Source organism: Schistocerca piceifrons, chromosome 8 (assembly GCF_021461385.2).
Source record: "Schistocerca piceifrons isolate TAMUIC-IGC-003096 chromosome 8, iqSchPice1.1, whole genome shotgun sequence".
NCBI classification, from domain to species: domain Eukaryota; kingdom Metazoa; phylum Arthropoda; class Insecta; order Orthoptera; family Acrididae; genus Schistocerca; species Schistocerca piceifrons.
The window spans coordinates 420,088,621-420,108,537 of NC_060145.1; positions in this window are offsets into that span (position 1 = coordinate 420,088,621).

The window sequence follows — 19,917 nt, forward strand, 5'->3', positions numbered from 1 at the left end:
AATACGGGAACGTTTCCATAACTCTGGAGTTTGAGTTTTATTGCTCTGGTTGCAACAGCCATGGGGACATTAAAAAGGCGCCCACATCTCAACTTTCCTTCGCCTGGACAAGGGTAAACTTCGAGACAGAGACTGCGGCCAATGTTAATTCAAAGCTACCAGCACACTCACGGCACACTTACAGCAAATTTTAAATTAGTAGGTTCACTCGTTAGTACTGAGCAGCGCACTGCCTATTTAATGATTTGTTAATTTCATGTGCGTAGCTCCACAGTTATGAATTTTGAAAGCTGCTCGTCGTCCTTGGCGAATTTCAGTTTCACTGTATTCTCCTGGTTGGTACTTCCACTGTTATTAGTGTTTTTTCACACGTTTTAAAATAAAGACTATCGTTTCTCACTTAACCCAGCTGTGTAATAGCTGCTCCGTGACAGGGTACGAATAGCAAGTAAACTGTCCAACGAATGCAAGTAAACAACCGAGTACCCGATCGCAATTATCTCATTACGTGGGTACATTAGCCGTACTGTTTGTTTTATGTTCTTGGTGAGGAATCAGTTTCAGTCACTTAATCGGAACAGAATGGTGACGATAATCTGCCATATGGTACTATTAGCTTGGAAGATCCGAAGGGTTTTTCGAGTACTGTAATTTTCAAAGCACTTCACACGCAGGCAATTTCATCACGATATGTGGATATCATGCCTCATGGAAAATATGTTTATTATCCGTAATTGTGAGGGGTGTACCTAACGTTTATTATCATTTTAACGTTGCGTGTATGACAGCGTGAAACCTAATCTCTGCACACAACCTGTAACATGTCGAATAGTAAAATGAGCCCATCAGCCTTAATTTACGCATAATGTAAATGTACTGAATTTTTATCGGTGGCTTTTCCTGTGTACCTGTATGTCACGTATATTTCAAACATGTGTGATTGATCTTCTCTTAATCTGCCTCCCTCTTCTACTTCTCTCTCCCCACTACTACCTGCTTCATCATACTCTATCCCTCGTCCGCCTGCCTCCCTCATTCACCAGACTCCTCTAACCCTGTATCTTTTTACAACTTTTTCCTCTTCCACGTTTCCCCTCAAAACATGTCCCTCTTCCACCTACCTCTTTCCACCTCTTTTCACTTCCACCTGCCTCTTTACATCCCCATCCTCTTTCACCTTAGATCTTCTCACTCTTCCACCGGTCTCCTCACATCCTCGTCCACTACCGTCTCTCTTCCCCTTTTCCCTGTCTATCTCCTCTTCTCCCTCTCTCTATCCATTTGCTCGTCCCTGTCCCTGTCCGTCTCCTCCTACCCCTTTCTCTGTCCATCTTCTCCTACCCCAACTCTCTGCCAATTCTTCCTCCCCCTGTCGCATACCACCTCCTTATCTATGTCCAGTTGGTTATTACCCCAACAACACTTCTTCCCAGTTAATAAATAATATTTGGACCAACTCTGGTCGGAATTGATCCTTGGAGATGTGTAACATACATGAATATGACGATGAAAATTCTTCTGGGTGTTTTACCGCGTCATTATATAACATACTTTAATTATAAAAGTAAAATCAACATTTCGACGGCTCTAATATGAGCGGAACGTTGGTCTAAAGTTTATAATTAATGTATTTCATATAATAACGCGGTACAACACACAGAAGAACTTTAATCATCATGACACCGGCCACAGAAGCCCATACCGGGTGGCTATAATTAATGCTGAACCGATTTACGCTGGGAAAAAAATAGTTCCAATTTTGGCCGCCGAGTGCTAATCTAGCGCTGTGAAAGCAATAAAAACGAATAAAAATGTTTCCACATTAAATAGAATAGGAACCGGACGTTGGTATAAAAGGCCAAACAAGCGAAAAAGGCAAAAAGCTAATTTTATCATCAACTGCTGCTTACACTATTTGCTAAGCATGATCACCGGAGATGTCGAAGACATGCTGCATCCGCAAAACTACGTAATCAACAGTTGTTTGCAGCAGTTGCTGTATACTGGCCTTCAGTGCAGGTAGAGACCGAACGCATTCCTGGTAAACGCAGTCTTTTAGATATCCCTAGAGCATTAGTTACATGGATTCAGATCAGATGATCTTGCATGCTGTGCATCTAGAAAACCTCTGGAATCATGATGTTTCAAAGCAGGAGTCAAATGCTGTGCAAAGAGGTCTCGATAGTGTACAGAAGACACGGACCCTTGACAGCTCTTCTTGGTGTATTCTCATCAAAGACGAACGGACCGAGAATAGAGGTGCTTGGGAGTCCATACCACATGCAGCGAGTCTAATGGCTCTTCGTACACAACTCGCAGTTTAACAGTACCCCAAAATCGGCAGTTCTGTACCCTGTTGTGTAAAATGCGCATCCTCATGCCATAAACACTGCCCGGTCAAGTGCCATCGACTTCAGTCCTTGCCAGAAACTGAAGAGCAAATTCAGAACGTTGGTAAGGATCATGAGGTTTCAGTTACTGCACAGCCTGGATCTTAAACGGGTACCGCAGTAAAATAGACAGCAAGACTTCCCGTATTGTTGACCAGGGCGCGGACAGTTCTCTTAATACTGCACGAGATCTAGCACTGCCTGCGGCGCGTGCTGTATAGTCAGTTATGGCAACAGAAACCTCGTCAATAACTCCCGCTAGAAATTATATATCTGTACAGCGGCCTACAAATTCAGGAATGCACAGTACCTTACACAGTATCACTTGAAAACTGCACATACAACTTTGATTAATTACTTACAGATATTTTTCACGGAATACTTGGTTGAGATATAGAGAAACACATACCATAGTCATCTCTGTTCAAATTACTAATTCGGATCTTAATATTTGACTGAAAATACTCTTGACATTGACTATGGCATACAATACTGACACAGCACATGAATACAGTTACTTGCTCCATGGTTGTTGAAGGCATTCGTTTGCATTGAAAAAAAAAATAGTTGAAGGGCTTATTTCAATAGTGGTACAAGTCCATTTTTGTTCATTTTGTGATACAGAGTACTAAAATTAAATGAGCGCTGAAAAATCTGCAGTTGAGATACCAGAAATATTCAAGCATATGGTTATTTGCTAGAGATGAACCTTCCTTTCTGTTTGTTTGAATCAATAATTTCAGAAGCATTGTAGGCAGAAAAGTGGAGGTAATGGACTAGTACCACTATTGAAATAAGCCCTTAAGTTGTCGTTAAAAACTTGAGTATCGCTTTCTTAAAAGTAGACATTTTTTTAAATTTCTTTTATACGTGTATAAAGTTTGTTACGTTGTACCTTAAAAGATTGTTTGTTTCTGTGCGATAGCCTTGTTTACTCTTTTTGCATGGACATCATCGCACATTCTTCTATTATATGAATGCAGATCTGAGTTGGTTTTGAAATGTTCAATGCACGTTTTACGTTAATTAAACTTTTTTGTATGTAGATACATGGTAAAGGTATAAAACTTTGCTGTTGAAATAGCTGCTTGCAGTGTGTTTGCCTTGATATTTATTCTAACGGCTCATTTTTCTAGTGTGAAGTTGGTTTCCGCATTTGTCTTATTATGACTCCAGAAAGTGAGACCATACGTAATAGCAGAGTGAATATGAGCAAAGTAGTTCTGCTGCGCTGTTTACTAGACAGATAACTAATTACACGAAGTACAAAGCAAACAGAATTTGCTAGCAAGATAGTGGATGTGGGCTTTCCAATAATTGCTTTGCTTGTTACAAAAACATATTATCACACCCAAATAGAGTTATATGAGAACCCACGACTGTAATTTTGATGTCATTTATATAAATTAGAAATAAGAGAGGTCTTAGAACGCTTTCCTGTGGTACCTCAATTAGCAGAGTCCGAAAATCAGATCTTGGTTTTTGATGTTGGCTGAAGTAATTTCTGCTATCTGTCTTCTGTTACGGAGAAAAGACTGAAACCTTATCTCCACAACTCCTGTATACCAACAGCTTCTAACCTGTTTAGAAAAACATAATGTTGGACTGTACCAAAAGCCATCGAAGTCCAAATTTATCCCTATTCTACTGTTTTGTCTGTCTTGTCTCATTACGATACTTCCCATGAAACGGAAAATAGCTGATTCTGTACTCAATCCTTTGTGAAATTCGCGTTGGTTTACAGACAAGAAGTTAAATTTTTCAAGAAAATTTGTAACTCTATGTTTCATGACTGTCTCTATTACTATTGAAAATACGCACAACAAAGCTATTGGTCTATAATTTCCATCTTGACATATATTGACCTTTGTATACAGTGATGTTTTTTTTTTAAAAAAATTTAATATTTTACGAAACACTCTTTCCGATAATGACATATTTATGATATGTAAGAGCTGTTCTGATATGACACTATCACATTTTTTGTGACTGTACCACATACTTCGTCAACCCCTGAAAACATTTAATTTCTCAACGTTTTTATTATTCTTAGAAATTATTTATTCATGGAGCATAGCAATATTGATTTGACCACTTTGGTCTCTTGGAACAGAGGTTCCTCTATTCCTAAGGCATTTTTACCCAGTTTTATTGGAGTATTTGTGAATTAGTTCAAAAAGAATGTTCAAACGTGTGTGAAATTTTATGGGACTTAACTGCCAAGGTCATTAGCCCCTAAGCGTACACACTACTTAACCTAAATTATCCTTAGGACAAACACACACATCTATGCCCGAGGTAGGACTCGAACCTCCGCCGGGACCAGCCGAACAGTCCATGACTGCAGCGCCTTGGACCGCTCGGTATGAATTAGTCGTTTATGTAAATTGTTAGAGTAAGATTCCTGTGTAACACACCATGATCGTCTTTTAAAACAATGTCAACTTCATTTTTAACATTTCTGCTTATTTCTTTTTTTATTACATCTCACGTTGCTTTTCATGTGTTAAAGACACTAAAATTGCTTTATCATTGTGCAATGCTTTAGCTGTTTTAATTGCCTTGCTATAAATGTCCTTATACGTCTTAATGTAGTCTGTGAAATGTTTCTTTCTTTTTTAATTGAGTGAGATGTTTTACAGTTTGACAAGGTACTCTGATACCTAGTGATATCCACTGCCTGCTGTTCGTTGCCTTGAAACTGATCCTCGCAAGATTTTTTGGAAAACACATCTCAAATAGAGGCCTGAACGTACTACCGATTTTAGGTAAAAAAGTACAGCTCCGATCGAAGGCTGTTACAAGAGAAAGTTGTATGACTTAAAATAGTTATCTATTGCTTTTTGTTGGTTTTTATAAGTGTTGATTGCTTTTTTTCGTTCCGAGAACTATCAAAAAAACGTTAAATATTTCGTTCCCTCTAAGTTGTTATTATTGACAGGTCATTATCATTGACTTTCGCAAAACTGCTACTTACGAGAAATGTAGCTCGCAGTAAGGCGGAAAAGTACTTATTTGAAACATGATAAAATGTTCCAGATGTATCTATATTTTTTTTAAAAAAAAGCACTCTCGAAAAGTGCATAGATGTGTTCAGTAAAGAAAAAAACCCACAAAACTGCAAGATTTTTGAAGTAATTTTAGCCCATAAAGGTACAAGCTTTTCGAAGTAATTTTTTGATGCGTACAATACATAAAATCGTACACATTGTTTAGCGGCATGATAACACAACTCTTTGCGAAGAAATTAAGCCCTGACCACCTGCTGAAAATATCTAGGAGCGGATTTTTGTCAAGAAATCGATAGTCGAAATACTAAAATAACTAACATTTTTTAATGTTTCAACAAGTACCTTTTTTACTTACTGCAGACTATATTTGCAGAAATAGCAAGTATGCCAAAGTTAATGTTAACGAGTTACAGAGAACCGAATGTTTAGCGTTTCCATTGGTAGGTCCCGATACGAAATAAAACAACTGATAGATCTTTTTAAGCCATTCAACTTACTCCATTAAAAGTTTTCGATCAGAGATATAGTTTTTTACTTATTTAAGAAAAATCGTGTTTTGCAACTTTGATGATTTTTTTGGCCATGATCCCGATCTCGCATTGAGTTTTATAAGAAAGAAACGCTACCGGTATTAAAATTTAATTTCCTAACACACGTTTTTTTTGTTTTTGTTTTCGGAGAATAATTTTTGGAATCATTTATCCAGAATGCTTGGACTACTAACGCAATGGAAGAGCGACGTAACGTCATTATTCTGACCTGTTCCCCTAGCGGCAGTAGCCACGTCACGGAAATTTTGCATCTGTCTGTGGATTGTGGCATCACTTTGTGTTTTACGATAGCCGATTGCTCATTATAGGATATTTTTAGAATTTTGAAGGTTTTTTCACATAAACCCAACAAATCTCAATTGTATTATTATTCTGTAACGAGCCACCGAAGATCACGAGTTAACTTACAACAAAATACTCATAAAATATCCTCGAACAACTTTCGAAATTTTGGAACTGAACTTGGTATCCGTTCTGTGTAGAAAAAATAACTGAGGTATAAGTGGTACACTGACATGAAAAGATTAGCACAAAACATATGGAAGTCTGATGAAGAAGATACGCTGAGCGGTCAAGCAAGCGCTGCGTTAGTTGGAAATGAGTGATTACCAACCTTGTGGCCAGCATGGAAGCACGTTCCACAGCATGCGTTCTCGTCCGCGGTGATTACATACCGTAGTAAGAACCATGACTCGCCTTTTGTAACGCCCAGGAAACCATCATAAATCGCTGTAACTTCGGTGTAATTACAGTATTTCAATGGAAGTGTCGTCTCTGTTAGTCTCATTGTGTATTTCTATCAGTTATCAGTAACTTCTGTACTATACTGTAGTAATTGTTTCTGTGGGCTGTTCAAATTTCGTCGATCTACAGGGTGAAAAGTATTTAAACCGACAAACTCTGGGAGGTTGTAGGGGACATCTAAACAAATAGTTTTCCCTAATGTCATTTTTTCGTATGAGGAGTAGTTAAACCGGTAGAGAAAGATTTCTCTGGCGGCAAATTAATTAAACCAACAAACACTTTTCCATTTTTTTATGACCAAGAGACAACACATTAACACAACCCAATTACAATTACAGTAGATTTTCATATATGCCTCCATTGACACGTAAACAAAGGTTACACCGTCGGATCATGTTCTGACACGGGCAATTCCTGCTGTTGCTACTATCCGGGCAATCAGATCCTCTTCTGATACAACAGGAGTTGCCTAAACAAGGTTGCGCATCTCTCCCCACACAAAAAAGTCCATAGGGGATATATCTGGGGATCGAGCAGGCCATGGTACAGGACCACCTCTGCCAATACACGTTTCTGGGAACCGTCGGTTCAGGAATCGACGCACACGACGACTGAAAAGTGCCGGCGCCCCGTCATGTTGTAACCACACGCGTTGTCTTGTAGGGAGCGGCTAGTTGATAAACCCGCTGTGCAGCTCGTCCGTTGTGGTGCGCTACGTCGTACGCACCAGCCATATCAATGTAGTCACTCCAGGGGTAGCTCTCCATCAGTAAACAGAGACAATGCACTACTACACTGGTGGACAGCAGATGTCTACAACTGAAGAGCGTAATACGGCCTCTAACAACTGAAGATCGTAATACGGCCTCCACCGGTATAAATAATCCTCATAGGGAAAAGTGACATTAGGGAAAATTATTTGTTTAGATGTCCCCTATAACGTCCCAGAGTTTGTCGGTTTAAATACTTTTCACCCTGTACATTACTTCGCAGTGACTCATGATGTGAAATTTACTTTTCACGCCCGTGTATATGCTGTGCCTTGAATAAATGTGGTCACTTTTATAAGTACTGGCATTCGTAATTAAGTAGCCGTCTGGAGAAACTGACATTTATTTGGCGTGCAATACAGAGCTATGTGACTGTCGTCATAACAAAGTGGCGACGATCATGTTGCAATACGATCGTAAATTTATGTGTTGCGTATTTCTGAACTGTTTCCTGAAAAATATTTTGGTTTTCCCGTGACATCTTTGACCGTGCTCTAATCGATCGCATTTATCTTTGGGTATGGTAACTCCGTATTCAGATACGTCTGCGTGAGTGCAGCTCACGTTGTAGAACATGCTGAAGACACAAAAACTTTTGTTGCAGCATCTTGTGTGGGATTACCACCCCGCACCGGCAGGATTCGCAAAGCACCTCTCTGGAGTCGACACCATGCTGAAGGGAGAGAGAATACCATCGCGTCCGTTTCCAAGTTTCGGTACGGAGTTGAACTATATTATCTAGTTGGAGCAGCATTCCATGGCCGACGGGTTAACAAATGACATGCAATGGGAAGCGGTTTTCCTCACATATTATGATATATTATGTTGCAAGTGAATATAACTTCCTTCGGAAGCTTAACACAGAGATATATACCAGTGAACTAACAAATATTCAGTAGAAAGGCAAGCTTGCAAATTACTATGATTCGCAAATACGTTAGCACCTGGTATAAATAAATGTTTCTGTTGTATTAAGGAAAAGGTGAGTCTATAGACAGAATAGAGCGATTGACATTTGATTGTAAATACCAGTATTCCAACAAAAGAGTAAACAATTATACTGATATCCATATTCATTAGTGCGTGACATCATTCTAGTGCGTGAAAAATCATTGAATGGAGTTGAAGAAACTCTCTTTATGTGGTTCTTGATCACTCATCCATGTTTCTGAATAAACAGTGACGTCGTTCATGGCACTATAGGATCACTCCATCGTATTTCATACTTGCAAACAACGCCTGAGCCCAAACCTCTCACGCTGTCTGAGTCCACACGACAGGGAGATATATCCAGACGCAGTCGACCCCTCTCCGGGCATAGCAGAAACACGTTCCCACCAGTAAGGGAACCGTGTCTATTCGTCATCACCGATTTCACCCAAATTTCCACTACTCGTAGGGATTGGATTAAAATAACAGAAGAGAGATCCATAGAGGGCCAAGCGTTTAGAAAAAAATATCATTTCTTGAGCGGGTCTGGCGACTCATGAGCTATTTATGTGAGCGTAACTTCTAGGCAGCGATTGGCGCTGTAGAAACAGTACAGAACGGTGATTAAAGGAGCTTGGCGTCGATCTCCTAACGAGAACTTCTTGTTTTCAGTTTCTAAGTTAATTACACTGCAAATAAACCAAGATAATGTTCAACATATTTTATTTACTAGGCATAAAAGGCATGAAAAGGAAAGGCTAACGGAATTCTGGGATTGAAAATATGCTGAGGTGAAAAATATCATGGGAAAGCGACATGCATGTATACAAATGGCGGTAGTATAGTGCCCGCGAGTTATAAAAGGGCAGTACATTGGCGAAGATGTCATTTAATCTCAATTGATTCATGTGAAGAGGTTTCCGACATGATTATGGCAGCACGACGGGAGTTAAGAGTCTTTGAATGCGGAATGGTAGTTGGAGCTTGACGTATGGAACATTAAATTTCGGAAATCGTTACGGAATTCAATATTCCGGCAGCCACAGTGTCAAGAGTGTGCTGAGAATACCAAATCTCAGGAAATACCTCTCTCCACAGACAACGCCGCAGTTGACGGCCTTCGCTTAGCGACCGAGAACAGCGGTGTTTCATAGTAAGCGCTAACAGATAAGCAATCCCGCGTGGAATAACCACAGAAATCAATGTGGGACCTGCGACAAACATATCCGTTAGGGCAGCGCGGTGAAATTTGGCATTAATAGGCTATGCGTCGTGGTGATTTTCGGCTACTTGGAGACCATTTACAGTCAGTCATGGATTCAAGTTCCCAGACATCGACGGAATTTGTATAAATGACAGCCCGCCATGTCACCGGGACACAACTGTTCGCGATTGGTTTAAAGAACATTCAGCACAATTGGAGCGAATGTTTTGGCCACCCATACCGCTCGACGTGAATCCCATTGAACATTTGTGGGACCTAATAGAGAGGTCAGTTCGTACACAAAATCCTGCATCGGGAACACTTTTCAGTTATGGACCGCTATAGAGGCAGAAGAAACAATGGCATCCAACCACTTCTTGAGTCCATACCAAGTCGAATTGTGAGTTAGTATGGATAGAGGTCATTCTTGGCAACCGGAACACAACAATAACTGGATCCTTCTACCGTCCTCACAACTCAGATGATACAATTGCTGAAACGTTCAAAGAAAACTTGAGTCTAATTTCAAAGATATGCTTCACTCACAAAATTATAGTTGGTGGTAACTTCACTTTACCATCGATACGTTGGCGAAAATACATATTCAAATCAGAAGGTACGTATAAAACATCGTCTGAAATTTTGCTAAACGCATTCTCTGGAAATTATTTCGAGCAGTTGGTTCATGAGCCTACTCGAATAAAATTAACAAACGACGCAGCATGCCAAGATTTAAACGAAAGCATAATTTCCCAGATTGGCGATCTTTTGCAGAAGTTCGAAATTTAGCGCGGACTTCAATGCAAGATGCTTGTAATAGTTTCCACAACCTTTTTCTCGAAACCTGGCAGAAAATCCAAAGCGGTTCTTGTCGTATGTAAAACATGTTAGCGGCAAGCCACAGTCAATACCTTCTCTGCGCGATAGCAATGGAAATACTACCGATGACAGTGCTACAATGCAAAGTTGCTTAACAAAATCTTCCCTTTAGTCGTTCACCAAAGAAGAGGAAGTAAATATTCCAGAATTCGAATTAAGAACAGCTGCCAACGTAAGTATCGTAGAAGTTGATATCCTCGGAGTAGTGAAGCTACTTAAATCGCTTAATAAAAGCAAGTCTGTAAAAGCAGACACTGTATACCTATTAGGTTCCTTCAGAGTATGATGATGCAATAGCACCATACTTAATAATCATATACAACCTTTCGCTGGACGAAAGATCCGTACCCAAAGACTCGAAAGTTGCAAAAATCACACCAATAATCAAGAAAGGCAGTAGTAATAATCCACCAAATTACAAGCCGACATCATTAACGTCAACATGCAGCAGGATTTTGGAACATATATTGCATTCCAACATTATGGATTACCTAGAAGAGGCCTATTGAAGCACAGTCAACACGGATTTAGAAATCACCGGTCTTGTGGTATACAACTAGTTCTTTAGATACACGAAGCTTTGGGTGACGTTGACAAAGGATTTCAAATTGATTCAATGTTTCTAGATTTCCAGGACGGTTATGACACTGTATCTCATTAGCGACTTGTAGCAAAATTGCGTGCTTATGGAATATCGTCTCAGTTATGTGACTGGATACGAGGTTTCCTGTCAGAGAGTTGACAGTTCGTGGTATTGACGAAAAGTCATCGATCAAAATAGAAGTGATTTCTGGCGTTCCCGAAGCTATTGTTATAGGCTGTCTGATTTTCCTTATCTATATAAACGATTTACGAGACAATCTGAGCAGCCGTCTTAGGTTGTTTGTAGATGATGCTGTAGTCATTTAATCGTACAGTAAAGTCATCAGAAGGTCAAAACAAATTGCAAAAGTACCTAGAAAAAGACATCTGCATGGTGCTAAAAGTGGAAATTGACCCTAAATAATGAAAAGTGTGAGTCATCCATATGAATGGTGAAAGGAATCCGTCAAACTTCGGCTCCACAATGAATCAATCAAATCTGAAGGCCCTAAGTTCAACTAAAAACATATGAACTACAATTACGAAAAACTTAAATTAGAAAGAACACATAGAAAATATTGTATGGAAGGCGAACCAAAAACGGCGTTTTATTGCCAGAACACTTAGAAGATGCAACTGATCTACTAAAGAGATTGCCTGCACTACGCTTGTCCGTCTTGTATTGAAGTCGTGCTGCGCTATGTGGGACCGTTACCAGATAGGATTAACGGAGTACGTCCAGAAAGTTCAAAGAAGAGCAGCACATTTTGTATAGTGGTGAAATAGAAAACAGGGTGTCACTCATTTGATAAGGATTTGGAGTGGACATAAGTAAAACATAAGCGTTTTGTAATTGCGGCCGAATCTTCTCACGAAATACACTCCTGGAAATTGAAATAAGAACACCGTGAATTCATTGTCCCAGGAAGGGGAAACTTTATTGACACATTCCTGGGGTCAGATACATCACATGATCACACTGACAGAACCACAGACACATAGACACAGGCAACAGAGCATGCACAATGTCAGCACTAGTACAGTGTATATCCACCTTTCGCAGCAATGCAGGCTGCTATTCTCCCATGGAGACGATCGTAGAGATGCTGGATCTGGTCCTGTGGAACGGCTTGCCATGCCATTTCCACCTGGCGCCTCAGTTGGACCAGCGTTCGTGCTGGACGTGCAGACCGCGTGAGACGACGCTTCATCCAGTCCCAAACATGCTCAATGGGGGACAGATCCGGAGATCTTGCTGGCCAGGGTAGTTGACTTACACCTTCTAGAGCACGTTGGGTGGCACGGGACACATGCGGACGTGCATTGTCCTGTTGGAACAGCAAGTTCCCTTGCCGGTCTAAGAATGGTAGAACGATGGGTTCGATGACGGTTTGGATGTACCGTGCACTATTCAGTGTCCCCTCGACGATCACCAGTTGTGTACGGCCAGTGTAGGAGATCGCTCCCCACACCATGATGCCGGGTGTTGGCCCTGTGTGCCTCGGTCGTATGCAGTCTTGATTGTGGCGCTCACCTGCACGGCGCCAAACACTCATACGACCATCATTGGCACCAAAGCAGAAGCGACTCTCATCGCTGAAGACGACACGTCTCCATTCGTTCCTCCATTCACGCCTGTCGCGACACCACTGGAGGCGGGCTGCACGATGTTGGGGCGTGAGCGGAAGACGGCCTAACGGTGTGCGGGACCGTAGTCCAGCTTCATGGAGACGGTTGCGAATGGTCCTCGCCGATACCCCAGGAGCAACAGTGTCCCTAATTTGCTGGGAAGTGGCGGTGCGGTCCCCTACGGCACTGCGTAGGATCCTACGGTCTTGGCGTGCATCCGTGCGTCGCTGCGGTCCGGTCCCAGGTCGACGGGCACGTGCACCTTCCGCCGACCACTGGCGACAACATCGATGTACCTCACGCCCCACGTGTTGAGCAATTCGGCGGTACGTCCATCCGGCCTCCCGCATGCCCACTATACGCCCTCGCTCAAAGTCCGTCAACTGCACATACGGTTCACGTCCACGCTGTCGCGGCATGCTACCAGTGTTAAAGACTGCGATGGAACTCCATATGCCACGGCAAACTGACTGACACTGACGGCGGCGGTGCACAAATGCTGCGCAGCTAGCGCCATTCGACGGACAACACCGCGGTTCCTGGTGTGTCCGCTGTGCCGTGCGTGTGATCATTGCTTGTACAGCCCTCTCGCAGTGTCCGGAGCAAGTATGGTGGGTCTGACACACCGGTGTCAATGTGTTCTTTTTTCCATTTCCAGGAGTGTATTTACCATGAACTTTCTCCTCCAAATGCGAAAATATTTTGTTGACACCGACCTAAATACGGAGAAGCGATATTCAAAATAAAATAAGAGAAATCAGAGCTCTCATGGAGATATATAGGTATTCGTTTTTTCAGCGCGCTATTCGGGATGGGAATAACAGAATAATTGTGATAGTAGTTCAATGAACCGAATGCCAGGTACTTTGATTTACAGAGTCTCCATGTAGATGTAGATGCTGCATTTCTCCGGGAAAATGAGGTCAGACGCGATATTAGAAGGTGTCCCACGACTTTGTCACCTCAGTGAAAATTTGCAGGAGGTGATAGTAAGGCGTATACGAGAACTTCGTATGTAAAATTAGATACTTTCATTTTGCTACACGCGCTGAGGTGATATTCATCGTAAAGACAGGGGAAACAGTAGTTTTTTGGAAATCTTGTACACATTATGAAGGCTGAATTTTTACAAATGCATGATTATTTTATAGTTTCGGTATAGAAACAAACTTGCTTTACACAAATAAAATGTATTCTCTCATCACACCGTTTGGCAGAAAACTACGCGTAACGCACCATTTCGCTAAATGTTGGTGAGGAGAGCTGGTGATGCACAGTGGAATATGCCTCGATGCAATTGGAAATTTATTTGCAATCACAAATTTTCCTTTGTTTTTCCTATTCATGTGTTTTATGAAAATGTTAATAAATACAATATACTGGGTAATATTTCAGATTATTTACAGCTCGACCTGCCATTTTCTGCGGCCTTGACAGATTTCTTTATCTGGATTGCGACAGGGAAATTAACTTGGAAAGACTGGGCTGTCATAAACTTGCTTGGTACAGAAAGCCATCTCCACACAGATATAGGACGGGAAAGTAGCACTCTCCTGTGTACATGCTACAAAGACAATGGAGGATTATGTTCCGTACAAACTTCATTGTAGGAGATGCTAAAAGCAATCCTTTTAGGCTAAATGTGATCTGAAGGCCAGTTGAAATACACGAGCTTCAGACATTAAACCAGAAGTTGGACATTAATGTGTACTGTAGCGGGGTTTCGCCCTCTTACTATAATATTTAAATGTTAAAAAAAAATTTTATACCTTGGCTATGTAGTTTGTTCTCAGGTAAATTGTTTAATGTTGCCATACCAATAGATAGGCTTTGTCCGTTTGTAGGACGGCTTTCGGTCACATTTTGTTTATATGTATATTTGCTCTAAATAATTTTGAGACAGTTTGTCTCTCGTGCCTGCGCATGCGGTTGCGCTCGCGCATGCGCTGGGCCGCGGCCGAGCCTCGCCGCGATACTGCTCGCGACGCCTAGTTTCCGTGCCGCTCACGTGCGGTCCTTATTTCTGGCCGGCGTAGCTCCGTCTACGTTCGCCTTAATGGTTTTAATCTTGACAGATATAATCTTATGATTATGCGTCTTTATTGTTTTAATTTTTAATCTGTGACATGGCCAGTGTTTGGTTCTCAAAATAATTTAATTTTTTGTAAGTATCACGATTTCTTTATTATTCACTCATTAGACTGATGATGCATTTCAGTGACTAATATATGTCCGTATGTGGTTAAATTTATAGTTTCTGAAGAAGATTCCATTACTGGAATCGAAACCTAGGTAAACGAGTAAAAATTACCTTGCAACTGAAGGCTGAAAAAATTTATTTTCTCATAAAGGAGTGTTCTTTTAAGTCTGATTAGGACTGTGTGGTTCACAGTAATTCTTTCGACTGAAGGCTCTTGTTCTCACACGTGCCTATGTGGAGGCCTTTGATTGGCTCTGGTTAGAAACCTGTCACATAATGGGAGTGATTTTCTGCTCTCCTTCCCACACCGTACCATTAATGATTACCATGACAAAGTCATCCAAAGTAGGAAATTGTTAAACTTTTTTTATAAAATTATTATTAGCCAGAACTTTTAGTGTCTGCTTCAGTTATTTGGCAGCGTTATAATGCTGGTAGAATCAGCTGAGTTTCATAGAGTACTTCAGGGACACCGTTGAGAATGTTCTTCACTTTATCCAGACACAAAGAGAGATTTTCAAATGGTTCTGAGCACTATTGGACTCAAGATCTGAGGTCCTCAGTCCCCTAGACTTAGAACTACTTAAACCTAAGGACATGACACACATCCATGCCCGAGGCAGGATTCTAACCTGCGACCGTAGCAGCATCGCGATTCTGGACTGGAGGGCCTAGAACCGCTCGGCAACAGCGGCCGGCAAAGAGAGGTGTGTACAACTTAAGCAAAGTGCAGAGGTGGAGCACTTCCAGCCACTATTGCAGCCATCTTTCAGACTTACATCATTTGTGAATGGTAATAATGTGTCATCAGTGCAACCACCAAGGTAAGGGCGATGCAAAGCTAGTTAATTTGCATCTGGGTTTCATTTCATTTAACGTTCTCACGTAGCTGGTTGCACCCATCTTGCACTTTGGTGAAAGTATCAGTTCTGACTTTTCCGGAGATCTTTTTTCAAATTTCTAAGCTTTATCGCTGTCACCGGATGTATATGAAATACAATTTCATATTAGGGTATAGTGGGGCTATTCCGTATGTAATATGACATGAAACGTTTCAAAAAATCAGTCAATGTGATACAATATATCAATTTATTTGTGAATACATTCCATTATATAAAAGGTGGAAATTCATTTGCAAGAACAAAATACGAAACAAACATCTGAAGAAGACACAAATCATAACATTCCAAAATGGTTGTGCTATACCGTCCAGTCCAACGGCTATTCCGCGCAGTATATTTCAGTGTCCAAACCACAAGCATTTACTACAAGTAAACATTTTTCATCCTGTTGTACCCATACACCCTTCACAGACAATGTAGCACATTGCTGGCACTGTATCCAGTCCCCCTTCTGACGAATAATACTTCAGCCGGCAAAACGCACAAGGAGTGAGCTCATTAATGTCTTCAATTGCAGTTGACTATAAGTCATCGTCCATCTCAGTTGATGACGACATTTGTTGCTTGCATTATCTTTGTTACCCTTCCCCATTTTTACTCTGCTTTTAGCCTTCATCGCTTCGAAATTCGTGTTTGAGGTCAAATGCCTTTGTTCTGTTCCTACCTTTATTGACGTCCTTGACTGGAAATGATTGCATTGAAAGGATAAGTCTTTTGATGAACGAAGGTAGAGGGTCCTGGCCTAGGGGACTCAAGTCCCTGCTGGGAACATTGAGTTATCTCCGAAAGGGGACATAGTGGCACATTGGAAATATCTACCTGGAAATGAACTGAGGGGAGAAATTTGTTTTCGGAAATAACTAGCGGATTTAATGGCAACAATACAGAACATTTAAATCCTTTACACCATTACCAATGGTGGCACCTTCATTCAAAGCTGAGGAAAACAATTCTCGGAAATTAAGCTTGTTGATTTCGCCTCTTGATGTCGAATGCATGTAATTTGTTGCAGCATGATGGTAGAAAACTTTCAGCAGTTTGAATACTTATCTGCCTAGAGGGTGAAGGGAATGTGTGATGTGAGGTGGATGGCAGTGCACCTCATTCTGATGAGGCCTGGGTGATGTTTCCAGAACTCCGCTGCAGAGTAAAAATCTCATTCTGGAAACATCCCCCAGGCTGTGGCTAAGCCATGTCTCCGCAATATCCTTTCTTCCGGGAGTGCTAGTTTTGCAAGGTTCGCAGGAGAGCTTCTGTGAAGTTTGGAAAGTAGGAGACGAGGTACTGGCATAAGTAAAGCTGTGAGGACGGGTCGTGAGTTGTGCATGGGTAGCTCAGATGGTAGAGCACTTGCCCACGAAAGGTAAAGATCTCAAGTTCGAGTCTCGCTACCGCACACAGTCTTAATCTGTGTTTCATATCAGCGCACACTCCGCCGCAGAGTGAAAATCTCATTCTGAAGTACATTTGTGTTAATTCAATGTTTTATTAATGGGCATGGAGCTTAAGACTTTTAAAGCTGTGTAATTTGCATTATAACACCGTTTGTAATATTCTTGATAATCCCCTTTTGTAGTTCAAAACTTAGACAATACAATTTCCACATACAAAAGATTCACTTTCAGTTTCCTCTGCAGCCCCAATGATTTAATGGACAATAACATGACTCCAAAAACGTAAGCTTCGATTTGGTTTTTGATTTGGTCATTCTCCCTTTCCTAGGACAGTAGTGTTTGCAGTGTGCCATTCCTTCCTCTTAACATTTTGTATCAGGATTGCGTTTGAAAGTCCTTGATTCTCCACCATTTGTCAGGCGACTCACGAATTTTGACTCTCTCTCAAGGCGGTCCAGAAGAGACAATTATTTACTTGTCAGGTTGCTTGGAGCAATATTTGGTTCAAATGGCTCTGAACACTATGGGACTTAACTTCTAAGGTCATCAGTCCCCTAGAACTTAGTACTACTTAAACCCAACTAACCTAAGGACATCACACACATCCATGCCCGAGGCAGGATTCGAACCTGCGACCGTAGCGGTCGCGCGGTTCCAGACTGAAGCGCCTAGAACCGCTCGGCCACACTGGCCGGCTAGCAACATTTCCGCACACCTACCACCTGTGTGAACCTTATGTTAAAATCTGATGGACGCAAACACGCTAAAAATTAGTTGACTGCACATCAGTCTTACAGTAATTTTACGATCTGTCCTGATAAGGCACTTCATATTTCCACATTGTCAACCATTATTGGGGATTCTCGTATTTCACTTCTTCTCGACTTGCTGAAAAAGATTTGTGTCATCTGTTTAGTTGTGAATGTCCTTTGCAAGTACAATAAATGTATTTGCTGTTATGAATACGAGACTCCAGCTGTAGGATTTATCAGCGAAATATGAAAATCTGTGCCAGAGCACCACTCGAATTCAAATTTTCCGCTTTATGCAAATGGTCGGCTAAAAGAGTGTTTCTTTTTTCTTTTTTTCTGAGCAGATGTCACAGGACTGCCCTCCAATTCGTCGTTGAATACTTCACAATGTTTTTTTTAATTACAGAGGGCAGCTAGCCCTTTAACGGAATGGCTGAGCTACCATGCTTATTACTAGTTAAGCTATCCAAACACACGTCCACGACCGACGGAAGTTTCCGTATGTCATCGAGAGTCCACGTCCTCCACTCGCACAATCGCTGTGATTCCTACAGTAAATAGTATTCTATGTAAATCCTCCTTAACTTTCGATAAGTCACAGTATCAGTTTCTCCAAGCTTCACAAAAAATTAGATAGTACTACCTACATTTCTGATAGTATTGCCAATCCATTTTCGCGCTGCACGTGGCGACAATAACTTCAAATACTCTCAGAATTCGCCGTGGAAGTGTAGCAGATATTAATTGCTGCTAACTCAAGGTCACTATTCCTATCTCATTGTTGTGTGATGGGGAAGGCAGCAGCGTTGTCGATTCTTGCAGTGTTGCCAGTCTCATTAATTTCCTAGGGCATCTCGTGCATACCTCTCTTTAGGTTTGGCGCTAACTACCACCTGTTTCATACGTAATGAAATTTTGGGATGGCAAACGTTTACAGGGAAATGCAGAGTTGTAGCAGCTGTAAGCAGAATCACACTTCAGGGGTGGAATCTACTCAGTGGAAGAAGATGGATAAGATCGACTGAAATGAATGCATTCCCGACGTCGCTTTAGTACATTCGCCTGATTAGCAACGTCATGTTTGAACGTCAATTCAGAGATCAATTTTATCAGTAATCAAGTGCAAGTGGACTGGTCTGATGATCTTCAAGAAAAGGTTTACTAAGAACGTAGATTTAGCAATCTTCAATAGTTTTGCAAAAGAGGATGTGCGATTAGATAGCGGTATCTTATCCTGTGCGACAGACGACATTCCTTACTTAATCTCTGAAGAACTGAAACAGACGCAACTAAATTGCGGTGTAGAACTACGTAAGGAGACTCAGAAAAGTATAAAGCAACGTGGAACACATAGTATTTAGTGTACAACATTGTATTTCAGTTTAAAACTCTTTTCTCCTTATTAGGAATGTACGTGTGCTTATCCGTAGAATATCAAATTCCTATCGCTCACAATCGTCGGTAGCTAGCGATACACATTGTAGAATAATGAAGTGAAAAATAAAAGAGCTCACACTTCTTGATTAATAAGTCTCCAAAGAATGGTGGTAGAACCGCTAATAAGTGTGGATGCTGATGAAGTATCGAATAAGTGAAAACTTAACAAAACGAGTAAAAGTGTAAGGTGAAATGATACCATTGCCAAAACTCGCAGATGACATAATGCATTTTCTAGCCAAACTGATAGGTTTAGTAGAACTGTTAAATGAGGTCAATAAGATACGTAGCCTAAAACATCCGTGAAGGACCCAGAAATTTAATGGTTTAGATACCAAGGAATGAAACTTCTGCATGATGGGCATAGCACCTAAGACGTGAAGAAAGAACCACGTAGGCGCAGACAGTTTTTCACAGTAAAAGGGAAGTGCTACCACTGAATCCTATTCTAGAGTGTAGGAAGCTCTATTTGTAATTGAGTTTCATGGACGCTGCATGGAAATCAAGGAAGTTGAACATTGGGAGGATGGGCATAGGAGGAG